Raw genomic sequence first — 21,263 nt, 5'->3', positions numbered from 1 at the left:
ATTACTTTAAGAAGGCCAGGTTGCAGATGACAGTCTGCCTACATCCTACAGCCCACAGCTGCATAAAACAGAGTAATTGCAGCATCACAGCCTTTGAAACATGATTAATGGTGATTTCATCTTCCCTCAAATAGTTATAGAAAAAAACCAGAACATTATGCCTGGAAAATAAATTTGCCAACAAAAATATTGTAGCCCAAGTCACTTTCTAAATGGACATATTGCTTCCCAGTAATAAAATACACTTGCTCTATATCCAGACAGAAAGTAGTAAGCAAATGCATTTAACATCAAAATATAACTTTAACTCTTCAGTCCTGGGTTTACTTAGAAAAAGAACTGAAACAATTTGAAGTTTTCCAATCAGTAAATAACAGATTAAGATCTGTAAATTGTACATAACTCAACCCCAGCTAACTGATATCTCTTATCACAACACTGATAGTGAACACATTGATACAGAGTTGCATTTGGAGCAGCTGATAGTGCCATCACCTCATATGAGAAAAAGCACACAGCACAGAAACCATGCCAAGGACAAAATTTATCTCTAATGATGTATTAGATGCTGCTACTTTAATTGGTGCTTCTATCAAAACTCATGAATAAAAGTGATGTCAACACTCAGTAATAGTCATGATTATTGATCAAAAAAGCCTTATTAAAACCAGAAAATTCTACAGATTGACACTCAACCAACTGCAAAGGATTGGCAGGGTTCAGAGATGAGCCCCTGCCATCTGCACATGAATATGTATCAAGGGTTCATTTGATCAGTAACAAACAACTTACAGTCATTACAACAACCATAAAGAGCACCATGTAAAGAAGGACTAAGGGAGTTATTTCAGTCAACAAGATTCCTCTATGAGATACAGTGATACCTTCAGACATTCCAGCAGCACATCACTTCTAATTAAGCCTTGGAACAAATAAAAATCAAATCAGGATGGACAGGCTGAGACAAGCTGTTGCCAACTAAGAAAGACTGAAAACAGTGCATGTCTGAAGGTAGAAAGGACCCCTTTCTCAAAGCTCTGAACTGCTCCTGTGGATCCAGGCACAGTGGACAGCATCTGAATTCTCAGTCTCTATTGAATTGTTCCACGTTATGATCATGCAATAACACAAAATTGAAAAGAAATATTCCAAAAGAAACTAAGGGGAAAGAAAACAAAGAAAGAAAAAAAGAAAACACACAAAGAACACAAAACTCAAGTAAACAGGGATCAAAAGCATCAGGTGACAAAAAATAAATTACTCTGGAAAAACAATGGTATTTTCTCTACAATGATCATGGCTTTTAAAGCCTCTCAGTTGCTCCTCTCCTGGCACCACTTTATCCATAGGACACAATAGTATTATATATCCTTGGTTCTATCCTCACTGCCCTTAATGACAGGCATGGTGCACCCAACCAGGAGCAGGACATGAACCACAACCGCCCTTGCAGATGGAAGCAATGGCAGGAATGAGGATCATGGGCTTCACTTCAAATCTCAGAGTTGTGCCAATACCACAAAAGCATCACACAGAGAACTTGATCCCCATCTTAAGGAAGATTGCCTTGGTCAAGGCATGATTGTGTAAAACTTCAGAAGAACCACCCAGCCTCATCCTGGGTAATTCATCCTGTTTTTCAGGAATAACCCAGAAAAGAAAAGAACAAAAGTGCAAAACTACAAGGTTCACAGCATAATGCATGGAACACTGGAGCTGCAACATTTCTGGCATCCATGGCAACTTCTGAAATTGCCCTGGCCACAGACACATTTTAAGAAAAACCCTAATTGCCATTAGACACAGGTGATGCATAACAATTACCTGACAAACAAGGCAAACACCTGTTTAAACTAAGAATCAGCATTCATTTGTATGTGATAATATGGTAGACAAGGTTATGTACAGAAAGTGAAATTTCTATCTTGAGATATGTTTTAAATGTCAACAAGTATAAAGGAAGAGGCAAGTGAGGCAATACAAAAAACAAGACTGACAACCTACAAACCTACAATTAATGATCAATCACCAAAATATACTAGATGGAAATAATGTGTGCTTCACTGCATATGTTAAACTAAAATAGAGCTATTTCAAAGAGAATGGAAAAACCCTTTTACAAACAATGTGGAACAAGTATCTCTTTAGAAGTATTTTGGATGGGTTTGTCAACTATATCATCAGATAGAGATTTTTAACAAGCATAATATATTTAGGGTGGGTAAGTACAATTTTCATCTGAATTTTTAAAAGCTCTCTCAGATTTTTATTTGCCAAATACATTCAACCACAAGAGTTGTAATCAGTGACCTAAAAGCCAGATATTCTCCAACTGTTTTTCAAACCATATTATATAAAGCAAAGATAAGCCTAAAGTCATAGAGAGAAAATATATTGGATGGAAAAAAAAATTTAGATAAGAGGCTCAAAAATTATCCCTGAACCAAATCTATTAATAAGATTAAATTTAAACATCTCCCACAAACAAAAGTTTCAAGCAAAGCCAAGTCTAGACGCTACACACAAGAAGGTCTGTATAACATTTTTTCCAACACTGCACATATTTAATAAAGCTGCCTTGAGCAACCTGAGTGCAGATACTCGGCCATGCAGACTGAAAGACAGTATCACTAAATGCCATACGTTACTCTTCCCCCAAGGACTCAAGCAACTTCTCCAAGAAAGCCCATGAGTTCTGGTAAAGGAAGAGGCATCCTGTAGTGTTTATGCCTATCTGGGAGGCTGTTTTCAGATTCCACAGTTAGAAGATCATGTAGAGTACATAAAAATGCTTCTGTCCTCCTCTAACTCCACTGCAGCAATGACCTCTAAGAAAGCAGCACAGCTCTCCAAGCTGCATTTGTCAGGGATATTCTCTGGTTTTGAGTAACCCACTCAAACCAAAGTGAGCCATCCTCAATCTTTATCTTCCCTGATCCCCACACTTGATCTTAGTCCAGTTCCAAATGAATACCTAATGTATCCTGTTGAAACCAGTATTTGGCTTTGCCACAACTTAGATGAGTGACCCCTGCAATGGCTGCACAGGCCAAGGTCATTCAGCACTGTAAATGAATTCAGTCTCACCTGTCCTGGAAGCAGCACACTAAATACAGAGAGAAAAAGTACACATTAACCATTTTCCTTCATCACTAAAGCTTGTTTTTATCTTTTAAAATGGATGAAAATTATCTTGACAGAAATTAAGATTTCTTACAATTTATATTCTTCAGTAAATTTAACTTTCTGAAATATCATCTTGATTCTAGAGCTCATTTTGCAGCCAGTAACTGATCTCCTATTTTCTTCCTACTCAAAGCCATTTACTTTTACTTTTTATTCACCTTGTACTTTTCCCTCCTTTGTTTTCTTGGTTAAAAATCTGTCTGTTGAGATAGCAGCAATCAGCTTGTACTGACTGATGATGGGAAATCAATACACACAACAATCCACAATTCCTGGAGGGGACCTTGCATTACCTGCTGCTCACCAGACATTGCTGCCTTTGGAGAATATATTACTCCAGTTCAACACCACTATGGTGGGGTTCTGATCAGGTCATGCTTGGCAAACACTTAACTAAATTAGGGAATATTACTTCTAAATGCAGTCCAAACACAATCCTGTTTAAAAAAAAAAAGCTCCAAATGCTGTACTGGCTGTATAGGGAGACAAATAGACTCAAAACCTGCATTGCCACTCCATAACCTTCTATGGAATTATGTTAATAATAGCTTCAGCCCATCAACTTCTTGCCAGGTTAGGGTTTAAATCAATCCCTCCTTTCCCAATGAAATGAAAAGTTTGTCGGGTATTCTTTTATTCGGTAAATTTTCTGATTAAACACTTTCCACCTAGCAAGAAGAGTCAAAGAACACCCCTTTTCATGTGCATGTTACAGGGGCATCTATTTCAAACATAGGTTCAACCCTGTAACCATTCACTTTCCCATAAATATTAAAGAGCAGTAAAAACCTGCTAGACTCATTTGGACAGTTCTACTTTGCTTTTCTTAAGTCTGTTGCTAGATATTCTGCCATATTCCTAAAGATGTGCATTGCTTTTTCATGCCCAGAGGAAAAATGTATTACCATACACCAGAAAAAAAAAATGGTATAACAATAACTCAGGTTGTATTACGGAACTGTAGCCTTGTCAACATTTCCTAAATTTCAGTTAGACAAAATATTGAATTCACCTTCATCAAGACTGGTATTTCATTTTAACAATGGACAATCCTCGTGCACAGACATAACGAGCAAAAGCACAACTGCCAAGTGGGAAGACCCCATCTTGAGTTCTGAAACTTCTCAAAAGAATGTATACACCAAGAAATATACTCCAAACCAGGAGCAGATGGAGCTGCTCTGCTATTCAGACATTAGTGTAAAACCCCAAGATCCAAGTGTTCCAACCCTACCCCTCCAAGAGTTCCCACAGAGAGGGCTGGAGAGGTGATGGTTGTTATAAATTGACTCAAAAAGGAGCAATATTTCCAATTTGAATTTATTAATCCATTGCATACATCATAAGCAAAAGATTCAGCGCTGGGCGACAGGGGAGTCCCCGCTCCACCAACTGCCGCATTCAGTGCTTCTCAAGTTCCCCTTTTATACTAATCCACTTCCGTAGATGTGTTCTTTTTCTTGGCGCATGCTCCAGTTGTTGCTAGGGGGTCATCTTCTACCCTCTGGTGGTCGTTGGATGAAGGCTTGAAGTCTTCCTCGGGCCTGTACTCTTGACCCCGTAGCTCTCATTCTCCTTATATGGGGAATATTTGGCTGATTCCTATTGCTTGGTTAGTTCTCCTTTTGCCTTTCGCATGGTTAGTACTTGCGCAATACATGATTGGATTATAGCAAGCAATGGTAACTTGATATATATTATTTTTAGGTTATGTGGTTCCCTATTTCTTAATCATATGGTGGACCATGCATTTTTGAATCACAATCATATGGTTAACCAACTATTTATTTCCCAATCACATGGTGGTCTATTGCGTAACGAACAAGAGGTTCTATCCATCTCAATGGTCATACAGGCACTGCAACCAAACAGTGAAGCTCCACAAAAGCCCAGCTCCAAGGGGTTTGTATGGCTTGTCTGGAGTCTGTCTCCTTCCAAGGAAACAAACTCCAGACCCAACACAAGCCTCCTCTAATATGCCTGCAAAAATTCCACCTGATCTCTGTTCTATCTTTGGCTGTAAGCAATTCTGCAGGAAATAACCACATTTAAAAAAAAAAAAAAAAAAAACAAAAACAAAAAACCCCACCAAATCTCTGTATTTTTCCATTTCAGCTTTGAAAAATAGACCTAAACCTCCAGTGGACAGAGCAAACCTCTACCTCTTCAAAACAGCCAGGAATAATACCATAATAGATTCTTATCATAGAGAGGAAAAACACAGACAGCATTTTAAAATAAGTTTTGAGGTGACTGCATGTGTTCACATAGTCCGACAGCAAACAGATGTTTCTCCACAGAAGCCTGGACTGCAAGTGCATGAAAAACCAAAAAATGCTGAAAGAATGCAGCTGACCTTCTCTTAGGGCACAGTAATGACCATACAGTCACAGCCAAGAGAAATGTAGCCCAACTGCAAAAACATTAAGATATGTACACTTGGGGAAAAACCAGGATACGAGATACTTAGTAAACACTAGCAAAATATGGAATCAGCATTTTGTAACAGTGAAGTCTTTGATGAAGAAAACTTCAGAGTCCCATAGTACATTTTTCACTTGTTTTACTTACTTTACTGGCTATTAAGTCACACTTCCCACAGCAGTGGAGAACATAGGCCAGCAGAGACAGAACTGCAAAAACTACAAAAGCCCTACCTAAACTTTCGTGAGACCAATATGGGACCCTAAATAAAGCTCCCCTGTCCTCATTTCACCAGGCTACATTCTGTAGTAAAACACTAATGTAGCTTTTAAAATTTAAAAGCAGAAACACCCACACCCAAGCCTGTTGCAACCAAGATAACTTCCTACAGAGCTGCTAACACAGAGCCAGCCCTAAGCAAGGCTGTTGGGTGAACAAAGCAAAGACTCTGATGTGCCACAGCAAGGTGGAACGAGACATGAAAACCCTCTCACCAGCTCAAAGCCTCTGCAGGTTATCAGCTTCCCTAAGTGAGAAATGCCCTGGATGTCATCTGAAATCATTAAAAACCATGGGTTTTAAGCTCTGCTGACAGGTAACTGAGGCATGGGAGGAAGATGATAGAAGCCCTTCCCTCCAGCCAATTATAATCTGAATCCTGCTTCTAAAGCACTGCAGCCCAAGAGATAATTTTTTCCAATTAACAGCTCTCAAAGTGATTGACATATACATGTTGATAATCATTAAAAAGTTACCTTAATTTGAAAACCACTTTTCATTTGGTATATCTATAGGATGAGATGATCACAGTTTTACCAATTAGTGGCCACATATCAAAATGAGCTTTCTGTAACCAGAACAGAACCCAAAGGACACCCTTGTGTATTAAATCTATACCACTACCACAAATAATCACAATAAAATAGGCTATTTGCTGTGCAAGAAACAAAACAAAACTAAACAGATGTACAGCAAGAAACATTGACTTTGAGATCCAACGAAAATACAAGGAGATGTGAGAACTGTTGCTGTGAACATTCAATTTCCATAAGTGATACCAGTTAGATCAAGCATTGACTTGTATTGTGCTGAAAAAGCTGGAATTACAGCATAAAGCTGTTCTGCATGGCAAGCTACTGAAGGCAATAATCTTCCTGTATTATACATGAAGTTCTCTTTCAGTACAGCCATTCTGAGCAGGGTTTTGAAGATCAAGGGGGTTTTTAGTAGCTCCTTTCTCCTACTACCAATATGATCCAGCTGCTGCTCCCTTCCCATGGCTGCTACAGCAACTGTGAAAAACAGACATGGCAATAACACAAACTCCCTAAATATTTTTTTTGCTTTCTGTCTCAACAACTGCCAGGAGTGCAGCATCTAATCTTGGCATTTACAATAAATTCTTTTCCAAGCTTCCCTTTTTGGTAAGGTATTTGCTATCTAAGGCTTCTAGATATCCCTGCTCACATATCAAAAAACTTCTAAAACTGCTGCAAGCCCATTTCTCTCCTCTCTTATTTCTGCAAAAACCTCCCTGCACAAACCAGAAAAACACAAATTTTGGAGTTTTTCCTGGAGCCTCATCTCCAGGAAAAACTCCATCTTTTCATCTTTTACTTCATCTTTTTAGAGTGATAGAATTTTTGGAGCCTCATTTGAAGGATAATTGAATTGACTGAAAATGACAAGCCAAGCACTAAATAAATCAAATAAATTCCAATATTCCAAAAGTAAAGTCCAGTATGACCCTCTCAACTTTCTATCAGCAAATCCTCTGAATTCAGACAGGTCCAGTTCAAACTTACACTTACATAAAATATGGGGCAGTGAGATGTATCAAAATGATTTCTAGCAACCATTTGTTTCAAAAATCCCACAAAAATACTAAGTAAATTCTAAGATGTCGCATGTTTCCCCCCGCATTTTCCTACAAAGACATGGTATGGATTTTAGAAATCAAGTACAAACTGTTCATTTTCCATGGTGCATAGAAATGGAAAAAATACATGACTGCTTTGATTTTTAATTAAGAGCTGAACAGCCACTACAGAACCTCTGTTCTCTCACAATTCAGCTATTCACCAGATTTCCTACCCAATGGAATTACATTCAATTTGCATTATTGTGCTCAATTTCCTTCAGCAAAGTTCCTACATTGCCTGTCATTTCTCTGGAAGCAACACACCATTTAACTATGTATGTAACTAGCAAAACTTCAGAGCTGCTTCCCCTGTTCTACATCAATGATTTAACAGGAACAAAAACAAGTCATACGCCTTGGAACGAAAATGCCTTTCATTTTTTTTTCCCAAAGTTAGCACTATACAACCAACATACAGCCAGGACCAGCTATTAACCAATTATTTCAACTGGTGTGCTGGAATGTTGAACAGACGTCCACTAACCCCTTCAGAAGTCAATTAAAATCCATATGCCAAATTAAACAGTACTGATGTTTGGCAACTGTATCAATAGCATTACAGTACCAATTCCCCCTATGTATTCAATATGTAAGCACACAGACTTTGTAACTTGGACACTGATAAAAGCTCATGGTTTTGCATGTTCCAAATTTTGAAGCATTCACAAAGTGCCTGGAACAAGCTATAGGGGTAAAATATCCACCCAGTTCCCTTAAGCACAAAATAAATCTTCGTTGATCCAAGTTGTCCTTAACTTACACATCACTAAGAAAGTAACTGTGTGCTATTTCATTCTTACCTTCTCCAGTAAAGAATAAAAGAGAAAATGAGTCTACATACAGGACAGCACAAAGAGCATTTATCTGATTCCACACAACTATTAACATTTTTAACTCTTGACACAGGTACATTCCACAGCAACTACAGACCTGGCTGTCCAAGTCCTCTAGCACTTGAGTCCACTGCTCCTATTTAACTGCTGTGTGATGCTCTCCTAGAACTCCAAGCTGGCCTGGACTAGAGCTGAATTTGTCCTACAAGAAGTTACTGAAAACAATCCAGGGGTTGCTAAACCCAAAAATCTAAGTTTCATCAAAGCGTGTTATTGTAAGTCAGCTGAGAAAAGAGAATCCACTGTGAGTGATCCAAAAAAGGAGCCTTTTTCCTGCCCACTGGTTCCCTGCCAGTGAATCCTTCTGGGCTCAGCAGGTTTGTCACTCTGTAGATTAATTTAGCTGCTTCTTTTCCTTATGGAGTCTCTGGGGGTTTTTCTCTTCAGTGCTCCTTCCATCACTTCATGGGAGCTGAGCCTTTCTGCAGCACTTGCCAGGAGTCCTGCTGTCTCTGGAAACTCCTCTCAAAAGGAAAATTCCTGTGCTCCAAGCAATCTGCTGCCCATCTCCCACTTAGCACCTGTGATCCACACTCTCTTGACAAGGACTGTAGGCATGCAACAAAGTGAAATGGGAAGAAAGCAGTCTGTCAAGTCACAGTCACCATGCCAGCCTGCTCAGTTCTGCTGCTAAATCTCAGCTATAGGAATTTAAACACTACCTCTGATACTACATCAAAATCCACACAGTGGGGAATGAAATGAACCACGACACTGGGAAGATTTCTATCCCCTCAATCTCCTAGGTCCTTTTTAAAGATTATAGCTGAGCTGTCAATCTTACAATAAATGAGAAGAGTCCACAATACGAAGAACTCAATGCTACAGAGAATTACACTAGGAGTCCAACTCAATGCATTGGTGAAGGCACCAAAACATTTGAGTACAGCCTGAAAAACATAAATAATAAATAGTTGAACGACCAGAAAGTTAAATGCAAAACCTTGTTTCTAATATAGCTTATTACAATAAAAAGGACAAACTGCATCCACACCTGTCAAAAGCCAAAGAAATGTCTCTTTTCTAAAACACTACCACAGGAAGTTACTGAGTTGTGAACAATGTGAAAAAAATCAAGAAGCACAAATAAAAGAGAAGCTACCTATTAAAGATATTTCCTAAGGAGGAAGAAGTTGCTGCAATGCCAATAAGTGACCAGTTAAAGTGTTCTGGGAGTTTCTCTTGGACCCTTAGATCAACATCACACTTGAGAAAAAAAGCAGTAAGTGAAAGGTACTGCTGCAGATGGAACAGGCAACAACACATCAGAATGCTAAGCTAGGAAGGCAGAGCATTTCTAAATTTCATGACCAAAATTACCTGCTGCACCTGTCACAGGCCATTAAATTTCATCTAGGAAGGATTTCCACCTTTGAAAAGCTATAGCAAAAATTTACATTTTCAATTTCAACGTCTCAATGGATGGCTACAATGTTTTCCCAAATGGTAGCTTGTCCAAAAGATGAATCATCTTCATTGTCAAAAACATATGCCTCACCTCCAAAGCCAGTTATTAAGCATCTGTTTTAGTGATTGATACTTGTTATGTGTCTCCCTGCAAATGAACACAAGCATCACTACCTGCTGTTTTCCTATATAGTAAAGGCATTTGTAATTGCTCTTTCTGGAAAGCATTAAGTCTCTAATTGTCAATCTTATGCACATTTTTATGGCTCTTTTCTACAGTCATACAACTGTATGTTCTCAAGAACTTGGTAAGCAGACATCATGGTCATGGCTGTATTTTAAAATTCAACTTCATTAAGATGGAGACAAAGCAAAAATCATCTATTTAATTTCCATTTCACCTCATTTTCTCTCCCATCCTTCCCCATCTCTCACTAACACAGAACAATGATGCACCTCCAGCTGAGACTCACAGGTGTCACAGAGGGCAGTCTCCTTACAGATCCATTATTTCAGACAGCAGTGACTGAAAAAGACCACAAAACTGTAATTCAGAGAGACACCAATATACCCAAACACAGAATACCTCCCATTCATTTATATGGGCCTGAAAAAGCCCCAGATCTTCAGGAGGAAAGTAAGCCACACAACTGCTCACAAACACAGGTTAAGAAATAGCTGTCCTGAGACTTCTGGGACAGGAACAGGTATCTTCTGCACACCATCACAGTCAGGGTACCATCTGCTGGAACTCATCTGGTTCATTTAACTCCTTTTATGTAAAGTTGACAGAAACAGAAGCTGTATTTTGAGAGAAACAAGCTGTGCATTAACGATAAGTCAAATTCTTTGGCTTCCAACATTGTCAAATATGCCATAATACACTGTCAGACAAAGTGGCTGTAGTGTATTTCTGCTGAGCTGAAAATCCTCATTCCTTTCTATCAGAAAACCACTTCCACTTCCCTGGTTAAAAAACAAGAGGAACATTTTGGAATACATACTTCCTTTTTTTTTTTATTATTTTGGCAGGACACAAAGATCTTGCAACTAAACAGCAAGAAATATGCCACCTAGGAGTCCACAAACAAAACATTTTTAATGGAAGCAGCTGCCAAGATTCATTCACCTGGATGATGCTGGACCCTAGTAAACCTCATCCAAGCAAGTCACAGAAGATCATGTATCTTTTATCAAAACAAAACCACACATACTGTGACTGCAGCCTTCAGGCTGCTGGTTTCTTTGAACAGCAGAGATAGCGCTAATCCTAGTGAGCCACGGAAGTGCACTCCTTTAGCAGCACTGCTTGGCTTCTCCTCTCCTTCCACTATTCCCAGTCCCTTCTCAGAACATCTTGAAAGAGATAAAAGCTCCTAGGTTTGGAAGCACAACGTTTCTCAGAATGTAGAAGTCTCAGAAGAGTATTTCCACAGCTGTTATTAAAGTCTTAGTGTACATCAAGGGGAAGAACAACTGATGAGCCTGAAGAATTTTGATACAGGGCTCTTAAAATAAACTTTGTGCCACATGGAGCTGTTCCACTTGGTATTGACACCCTGTAGATTTTCAGCTCCAACTCAGCCTCTAGCAACTCTAACCACACAAGAAAACATTTTGACTGAACCTTTAACCAGTAAAGAAATTCAAGAAGAGGCAAACTGGATTAGCAATCAATTTTTATTTTTTTATTACCACCTCTGGAATTTCAAGTTCCATAATGCAAGGCATTTTTTATGATGGGGAGTACACATCCTTGAGAAAGAAAGGAACTGTTTTACATGTGTCCTCTTAATTGCCTCTAACAGGAGTATTTCCCAATACAGCAGCATGGGGTTTCTAAGTGCATGTTGGGCAAGCCCTTTTTGTACACTTAAGTTCTTGACAAGCCATGCCTAAAAAATTTGTTTAATAAGGTACTCCTGAAATTTTAATTCTGCCTTCTCTTTACCACAATAAAAAGAAAAAGCTCATCCTTTATTTCCCTAAGTTGGATTATCTCCAGCAGCTGTGAAAGAGAAGACAAGAAGTTTGGAAGACTCAGATGCCAAATTTAAGTGACTTTAACTACTGCAGTTACAGCAACACTTATTTAGCAATTACTCTGATAAGAGAGGATCAGTAAAATAAACAGATTTGTTCATGTTCCTATCATTCCCACTATTGCATGAGGAGAGACCTACAATACGGAGCAGAAATAAAGCACTAAGTGGTGTCTCCTCCAGGTGTGGCCAAACCAGAAAATACATCAGCAACACAATATAGACACCAAATTAGCATGGTTATTTGGAAGATATGTATTTTTTCAGCTTCTCCTGAGTATTCTTTATTCACTTGGAAGGAAAGCCAAACACACTATCTTTTTAAATGCCATCCTTGCCAAAACTGTTTAAGGCATCACTGTGGGTGGATGATCAGGGTCCATGCTGTGCAGCAGCAGTCTCCCGTTACTTTGTCTTGCCCAAGTCTACACCTTTGCTACTCAGGATACACGTGAACCCTATCAGAGATTAACTTTTTTTTCCATAGAAATAGAAAGAAAGAGGTATTCCTGTTAGGAAAAAGCTTGGACAAAGCACTATTGCCCCTTTCTGTTGCATGTCAGTAGGTTTATGCCAGACTTGCTGCACAGCAGGACAAGTGCCCCTCTTGCGCAAGAGGCAAGGGACAACCAATCACTCACTCTTTGTAAGCAAGGCAACTTTTTAAAGTCTCAAAAAAGAAATTTGTTAAAAGCCATCCTATTCTTTCCTCATAACTGTCCAGGAAGATTCACAATGAAGACTGGCTAAAAAAACTGGCACTTTACCATGAAGCAAACCTCATAGAACTTGCAAGAAAAGCAGCTTGGGGCTGTCGCATTCTGCATGCAGACACACAGTCATAGCCAGGAAAAATGCCAGCCATACCAAGACACCACAGAAAATGACTAAGGAGTATTTCCAAACAACATTCATTGCAATTTCCAAACAATTCATGCTTCTTACTTGAGTCAGATCTTAATATCAGAAACAACAAACATCTGCAGAAAGCATCAGGTACAAATAAAGGCAAAATGAAAGCATTATTTTCATAATCCTTAGCTAATTTTTGGCTAAGTCACTACTTGGCAGATATCTGTAGCCAGCATTCCCTGAGTTTATAAAAACAAGGAAGTATTGGTAAACCAAAGCACACTAAACAATAGCATGGCAATGCCATGTGCACTAGAAAACTGCATGCCTTATGTCACTCCATTGCTTCATTGGGTAATAAAATGTTGTGTTAACTGCTTGACCCAAAAATATATCACAATTTTGGCACAAAGTCAAAGTCCAGAGCATCAGTCTACCAAGAGGCAGAGTTATGACAATGCAGCAGGAACATTCCATATTCCTCTTCCCATGGTCTGAGTTTGTTATCCTCTCAAAAATCAGAGATAAATTCTGAAGAGTCTTGTAAACTTAAATCAAGCAGAAATTGCATATTCCAACATCCATCTGTTACTCTAGCTCTGGCTTAAAATGTAATAGTGCAACTATGTCTTTCTTTCACACACAAAAATAAGAAAGATATTGCCAATGGTCCATCCTCACCTGGATGGATAAATTTTAGCTAAAGCACCACCCTGAACATTTTAGATTTCTACTTTTTAAATTTTAAGCGAGAACACAATATTTTGCATATAAAACACTAATATACACATTATTGCTACATGGATCTGACATCCATGTTGCAAGCAATCTACTGTTTGTTCCACAATTTATTTCCCATAAATCAAAAGCTGAAGTTGATAACCGCCCACCACAGGCACAAAACGTATTTCATGCCCACATTCTCTTTCTGATCTCGCCCAAAATATTGCTTATTTAGTTACTTCAAAACTATTTGAGAAGGGAGAAACCCCTTCTGGATGCAAACAGCCTAGTCTAATACAGGATTTGATCTGACCACTATTACAAGAGGATACAAACACCTTACAACAGCGTTTTAGTTGTCTCTCATAACATTGAGATATAGAGCATCAAAAGAAGCAGGAATGTATTTGCAAATTCAAAATAAGACCTAAACAAACCCTTCTTCCTAGGACCACAGAAGTATTTAACCCCTAAACTCTATAATTAACTTTATAAAATAGAAGAAGGAATTTGAAGCAGATTCCCACCCTGTACTGAACTAATGTGCAACAAGTTAAGAACCTTATTCAGTTCCATTGAATTCCAACTGTGAGGGAAGTTCATGCTACAATTCACCTTTCTGGCTGCTCTGAAAGTCTAAATGAGAGTCCTACTTCACCTGAATACTTCATTAAGCCACTACTAAGCTGAAACCTTCTTGGGAAAACTGCACAGAGTGCACATGTGTATCAGGATATGAATCTGTCTGTTGTGGAAAACATTTCTTTCAAATACTGGATAATAAAACTTTTATTACAATAAAGATGAAAACTTTGCATTTATAATTACTGTGTCAATACATTCCTGTAAAACAGAACTCCAGCTTTGTGATTAAAAAATCAATTCAAGCATCACAGATGATAATTGCTAAACACAAGGAGTTTCAGACACAGTGAAAATACTTATTGTCAAGATGCTGCTGCTTAATGAATACAATCTAACAAAACCTATTTGTGAAGTCTGTGTTTTAAATAATGCACTTATCTGGCTGTAGAGAGAACAGTTCTTAAAACTTAACCCTTCAAACAGAAGTGCAGTACTTGACAAGCAGTTCAAAGATTAGAACTGCCTGTATTCACAGAGCAACACATACTGAGACTCACAGGCTGATCTCCTAGGAGAGAAATCCACATTTTACAATGGTTTAGGACTTGGTTGCGCATGTAGACACTTCATGATTATTAGACTTTCCATACAGAAGTTCTGTCGTCCTTCTTTTACCAAGTCAGCAGTAAATATGACACCATCAGCTCTCCAAGAGCTATAAATGCTGCATGTCACACTAGACAAGTGTCTTTTCCTCCTGTTATGCTCTATGAATCTACCTTCACTCCACTACAGATTTTCCTCTCAAACCTCCCCTCCACAACTCCCTGACCATTTATTTGGGAGCAACACACGATTCTCTGTCCCAGGTAGCTGTCAATTTGCTCCACAGGAAAGTGAGGGTCCAACATTTTAACAACTGCTGGGCAGAAATGTATTTTTTATTCTATACTCCTAACCTGCTGCATGTGTAGCAGTTAAATAGAAATAATTTTTTAGATATTAGAGAAATGTACTGTATTTGAGTATGAAAATGTATTTCCATATTAACTGTGTTTTCTTTAAGATATTTCTGAACTTAGAAACTGATGGTCATCTACTATTAGAAAAATATTAGAATTACTAAATGTTAGAAGCCACAAGAAAACCTACTAAACCCCACACACTAAAGAACTAAAAGCAAATCACTTGCTGCTTGTCAGGCATAACCTGCCAAGCTATTAGCTCTCATTTTGAAGGTTTGCATTTGCTCAATGGCTGACCTGCACATTGCAGAGCCTTAGCACGAGAAATGACTTTTAGGCTCAGCTGCTTTCTAAGTGCCATCCATCATCAGGAAAAAGAGATTATTCCCTTTACAGTCGGCTACTTTGCCAAATTCTTCTGGCTCTGATCCATCAGTCACACCCACGGCACCCTGGGGAAAAGCAAACCCTAGCTGTGTATCACTCTGCTCCTGCTGAAGTGCAGAATGAACAGCAATTAGCATTTGATGCCATTTATGAGGAAAGTGAGGCGAGAAGACAGCTCTATCATTTTCCAGCCTCACTCCCTGCACCAGCCAGCAGCTCACAGGGGCACAGAGAGGCAGGCTGGGAACTTAAACTGGAGGGAGGCAGAGCTGGAATATCCCATGGTTTGCATGACAGAACCATAAACAAACCCACATGCAGCAAGGGCCCTTTGGAGGCCCTTCTAAAAATACATGTACACATACATTGTCACTGATGCAAAACACAAGGAGGGTTACTGCTTGCTGAACCAGAAGATGGTCCAGGAAGGCTCTTGTGTTTTCCAGTAAGGCTTCCTCCCCACACTTTGTTTATACTGAAGAATTATAAACAAGATTCCCTTTCAAATCAAAACATCCGCTCTTGCATTCACAGCACAATGAACACACCGCAGAACAGATTTATCTGTGATGGCAAAACAACCCCCAAATCCCTCCAAAGGTGGCCTTTGCCTGCCTGTTATGCCCTAAAGACTCTGCAGAAGGGTGTGCCAGGTTAAGCCTTCACCCACAGTGTCCTGTGAGCAGAGCTCACTGCAGAGCCACAAAACCACAAACACAGCAGGTTTTTGCAGTCAACAGGCATTAAAACAGATGGATCCCAAGGGTTCTAGCTCCTTCCCCTCCAAGAAAAAGGGAGAACAAGAACGAGGTCAGGACTATCAGCCCATTGTTCAAATCCAGGTCAGAATTTGACTTATAGAATAGCCTTTGCCTTTCCTGACTGGACATGTAAGAGGATAAGGAGGAAGATTATAGTCATCACTTCTCTGTTCATGGTCTATGTACAAAAGAGTACAGTCACCTCCTGAGGAAAGGCACAGCCAGCTGGGCTCAGTTCTTCTCTCCTTCCCTTTAAATCCCAACTTCACTCATGTAGCCACCGGCATGCAAACAGTTTCACAGTAAGTTAAGGATGACCACATCTCTTTGCACTTTCACTGCAATCTGTCTGAGTAACACATACCATTAACCTGCTCAGTGAAAACCCAGCAGGAGAAACTTGGAAATATTATCCATAAACTGAACAATCTTTCAAAATGGTCTACCACTGGAAACACAAATCGCAACTTGTGTTCCTCCTTTGAAAAATATACGCCCAAAGCACATTCCAAAGACATTTCCAACTTAAAATGCTACTACTCTTTACTGCCACAATTAAAAGCTACTGTGCCAGCAGAAAACAGAAGTCACAAGTTTAAAAGATTCTCGAGACCCTGACACAACACACTTTGAAACTAAAGCTGCCACTAAAAACGCAATGTCCTCTACTTCACAGTCAAATAGCAAAAAGCAACTAAAGCAGCACTGTGGGTTTGGGTTTCTTGAGGGAGGAAGGGATGGCACTTAATCTCGCCTAACACCCAAAGAAAGGTGTTTTCCGCACCAAATTTCTTATCTGAAAGTCAGGCAAGGAAAGGACAAGAAATCAGCTTGAAAAATCGAAGTCATACATCCTAGCATGGCCCATCAGCCTCCCCTGCTCAGTGATAAATGAGAGGGACACCCCATGCTCTACCAGCCCTACAGCAGCTGCAGCAGCAGTCCCTGCCAAGGCTGGGCTTGCACTTGGCAGGAGGAGCCCAAGGCACTGAAGGACTCCTGTGCAGCTGCTCTGAGAACCTCTCTCCAAGCAGCAGGTGTAATCAGCACCAAAAAGCTGCAGCCAGGGCAAACAGGCAGCATTGGACTGGCCCTTCCTCCCAAGAAACCCCAGACTGACACCAAACCTTCACCTTGTCTACAACTAGGGCCACTTGGTCACCAACAATGTCCTCTTCTCCACTGCACAAAGGATGGTCACACCAGACCACTAAATCCTGGATTCCTTCATTCCTATCCTTTCTTCAAATGAAAAATTCAGCACCTCTCACACAAAGAGGACTTTTTTTGCCCAGTGCCTTCCTGACACCTGTGTGCCTTTGTGTCTTTCCTCCTTTAACCATGGTAAAAAATTGATCGGGACACCACAAAGAGCTTTCCCCTCCCCACAACAGGTGGATGCCCTGTGCATCTTGTGAATCTTGACAGAATTCGGAGGAAAAATGACTCAACCTCTTCCTTAATTCCAGACAAACTGCTTCCCTGGTAGCTGTGCTGCAGTTATTGGCAATTCCCAGGTAGTAAAGAGGAAGTAAGCAAGATGAGGGAAGCAAAGGGCTGGAAATCTCAAATGTAATAAAGGAGAGGATGTTATCTTATCTGCCTGGTTATTGCTAACTAGGAATCAAAGTTCAATCCAGCCAGTTTTGACTTTTTTTCCTACCAAGATGACCTATTTAATTTAAAGAAAACAAGTTGCCTTTGAATTGATGACAAACTGCAAAAAGAAAGTTATGTTAAATTAACAAGTTAAAGCAGAGAGTGCATTAACACTTTTGCCAAAAATCCCTATACTCAAACCCTTCCCCAAGCTGAGCAGACTCCATGTTAATTTAATTGCTTTCAAGTAATTAAACTCCACATTAAGTGAGGCTAACCTACGCTGTTTCAGCCTAATTACTATCTCAGTTCCAAAAGGTGGTGACTTTTTTTCCCAAAAGGGATTAAAATGGAATTTATTCTTTAACATTTTAAGTCTCCAGTTGTCTGTCAGGTCTACTGAATGAAGCCTTGTAGCACAGTAATATGGACACAGCAGAAAATTCAAGGCTAAGTCAGTCTTGCTCTTCCTGTATTTAGTCTGCATTTTGTTGGTTATGCTAATTGAGGCTGTCAGCTAATGACTTCAGTACATTGTTAATAATTTGTGGTTTTCCTTTGTGAAAACTAAACTAAATTGCCTCTAAATCGAAAGGAAGGGCATCCATACATGACATTGAAAGGAACATTTAGGTTCTAAACACAGGTTTATCAACACTCATCCTCCTTGTGCCAAGGAATACTGCCTACTCCAAACTTTAGTACAACTCAAAAATCATCAGGAGCTGCCATTCTTGAAGCTAATCAAAGGTTTACCACCTTGTCCTTAAAGATGCTTTAGTACACCTGGACATCCCAAAGGATGAACATAACTCATGCAAAATTAGATATGTTACAGCGAAGGTTTCTCTTATGCTGAGAACATTTGGATGTGTAGAAGGGACTGGAAACTTCCTTTTTCATTCCATACAGGCTCCACTGTTTTTTCTCTCACTCTAGATAAATGCAAGCACTGCTTTATAAAAGAAAAAAATATTAGTCACAGAGCTTGCCTTTTTATAAACTTAAGTACTGGATTTTTTCCTTTCCAATTTCAACCTAATAACCATCCACTATTACTGTGCAAATTAATAATAAAGACAGATGGGAAGTGGGGAAGACAACAAAGTCTTTCATTAATCCCACAGGTGGAGTTAAAGATACCAAGACAGAGCTGGAGATCTGATTAATGCCACTTACAGTATATTTGCCTACCCCTACGGAACCATAAGAGCACACCAGGCTTTGTTCAAGAAATAAATAAATAAACCAACAATTCACAAGGCAGTTCTTCATTAGGTATTTGGCATGCTAGTAAGAGTAATCAGGGAATATAGATATAAACAACAGCTTTCTATTCATTCTGTCCCAATAAATAAGGCTCTGGAAGAGTGCTCACTGTAACTAAATGTATCTAACAATTTTCACAGTGCAAGTACTAAAATTTGATGCTTTCTTCTTAAGCAGAGAGGCAAAAGCGAGAAAAAAAGGCAAGTAAGTGAAGCTCACACAGACTCTTACACAAAGAGTGACTGTCCCATGTGACAAGCACCAGCAGAAAGAGCCCATTTATATTTCTCTGTCTCCAACAATCACAGCTGAAATCTATCTTTAGGAGCCTGATCTCAAGTTCAGAAGACTTTCAATATACTGCTGATTCTGCAGAACTCATATTTCTGGGTTCTTTATCATGTCTCCCTATTTATGCCATAGACCAACATAATCTGGTGCCTGGGAACACCAGAGAAATGGCTGGAGACAAAAAATTCTGCCTTGAAACACCACCTCTTTATAGACAAGGTTTATCTATGTTAAAACAAGCCCCAAAAAAGGAAAAAAACCCAACAGTAAAGCCCCCAAAAAATCAAAAAAATTTTGAAAAATATCAGCAACCTCCTTCCATAAGGCTATCATTGAGCTCAATGATAGTCCATATCATTGAGCCTGTATGGAATGAGCCCAAAACTCATAGTTAGACAGACTATCAGACCATCTAGCTATTTCTGATTTATTTCTCAGAAATATTTTAATCAAGAAAGTTCATCTGTGATGCTTTACAGGTGCCAGAACATCATCACATGTTACACAGTTTTATTCCCCACTCTTGAGAGCACAGGCCACACTGTTTACTTCTGCTCAGGACACAGTAATTGAGTACATGGTCCTCTTGCCCCACACTCCTTTATTTCATCACATGCCTTGGATCAAAAATGCAATTATCTTCTTCTAACATAAACCATGCAGATTTAAATTCTGCTTCGTCTTGAGAGAGAAAAAAAATAATGTTTGTAAGGAAGTCAGGTAATAAAAATATCACAGTTTTATGGTAAATCTTGCTAAGACTTTATCAGGAGCAAATCCCTACCTAGCTACTTGTATATCTTCAGCACATAAGTTTGCTTGTCATGTTCTAGAAGGGATTGTCCCTTCCCAGCTCCCCAGAACAGAGCCTGCAATTTATGCCAGCCACCAAAATCCTACAGCAAATCCTAACCACAGTCCTATTAATTTCAAAATCCATCTGACCTAGCCAGTGACACTGGTTTCTTGTACCAGAACGCAACAACTTAAATGGAAATGAAATCAACAGAACAAATTCAACAGAAGGTCACAAGTGTCATTTTTAATTACTACACTTCTCCAAGAAAGTGACCCAGTTAAAAAAGCAGATTTATGTTCTCTCAAAGCAGTGATGACAACTTTACTCTGAAGTCACATCACCCAAAGCACTGACGACTACATCTGCATGCTCTGTGATCTAACCCAGTCTGGCACTGTAATAAAACTAAAGCAACAGATAAAATAATCAGCCTGTGCCAGTGAGATAAATAATGGTCAAGAAAAGGCACATCAAGGAACCATGAATTAGTAATAAAAGTTGACATAGATATGTGCTGGAAAGAAACATTTTAAATGCAATCATCCAGGATAAGGATTAGCTTTCACCATTCCACAATTATTATGGTTTAATGTGCCTACAGTGACAACAGAAACATTCAGATAGCAAAAGGACCATGGGTGTTTACAGATTTTCCCCTGTGTAAACAGCACACTAAAACCTCCTATTGGAATATTTCAGTTCCAACAACAAAGAGAAATTAAATCTATTCACATCAGATCAATATAAGGGATTAGCTGTTTGTGTCAGTAAGCACATTTATCTGATCAAATGTAGATATACAGTAAAGCAGAAAAGGTTATTACTGAACCTGATCTAGTGGTTCCCTCCTCTCCACGTGCCTTGCATCTCACCTGGATGTTATCTGTCAGAAAATTCAGAAATCACAATCATTAGATTAAACCCTCAGTAACTCAGAAAATGATTTTTAAATCTTCAATCCATACTTGCATATACTGCTAATACTTTGGACATCAAATTTATCTGGCCTAATAGTTTGTCAAACATGAACCAAGAGATTATTTGAGGTACAAGTGAATCTTTTTAAACACAGAGAAGAAAAATTTGCCAGTGCCAAGGACTAACTCCCAAGGGTTGAACAAATGCAAGAATTTTGGGGACGTGTTCTCTAGGACACATA

General features: G+C 39.1%; 1 protein-coding gene across 6 annotated transcripts in view; it reads right to left on the bottom strand.

Moving 5' to 3' along the window:
* The window catches only part of GULP1 (GULP PTB domain containing engulfment adaptor 1), a 124,730-nt gene extending 103,740 nt beyond the window's left edge, over nt 1-20,990 (bottom strand). For all 6 annotated transcript variants that reach the window (XM_054277617.1, XM_054277619.1, XM_054277618.1 and 3 more), the window contains exon 1: nt 20,934-20,990. The gene's annotated coding sequence lies outside the window, so the exon portion shown is untranslated. The remainder of the gene's footprint in view (nt 1-20,933) is intronic.
* Nucleotides 20,991-21,263: the final 273 nt, after the last annotated feature.

This window comes from Melozone crissalis, unplaced genomic scaffold (assembly GCF_028551555.1).
Source record: "Melozone crissalis strain CALT ecotype California unplaced genomic scaffold, PUWL_Pcris_2 ptg000023l_1, whole genome shotgun sequence".
Classification (NCBI taxonomy): domain Eukaryota; kingdom Metazoa; phylum Chordata; class Aves; order Passeriformes; family Passerellidae; genus Melozone; species Melozone crissalis.
This window is presented reverse-complemented; position numbering and strand designations above follow the sequence as displayed.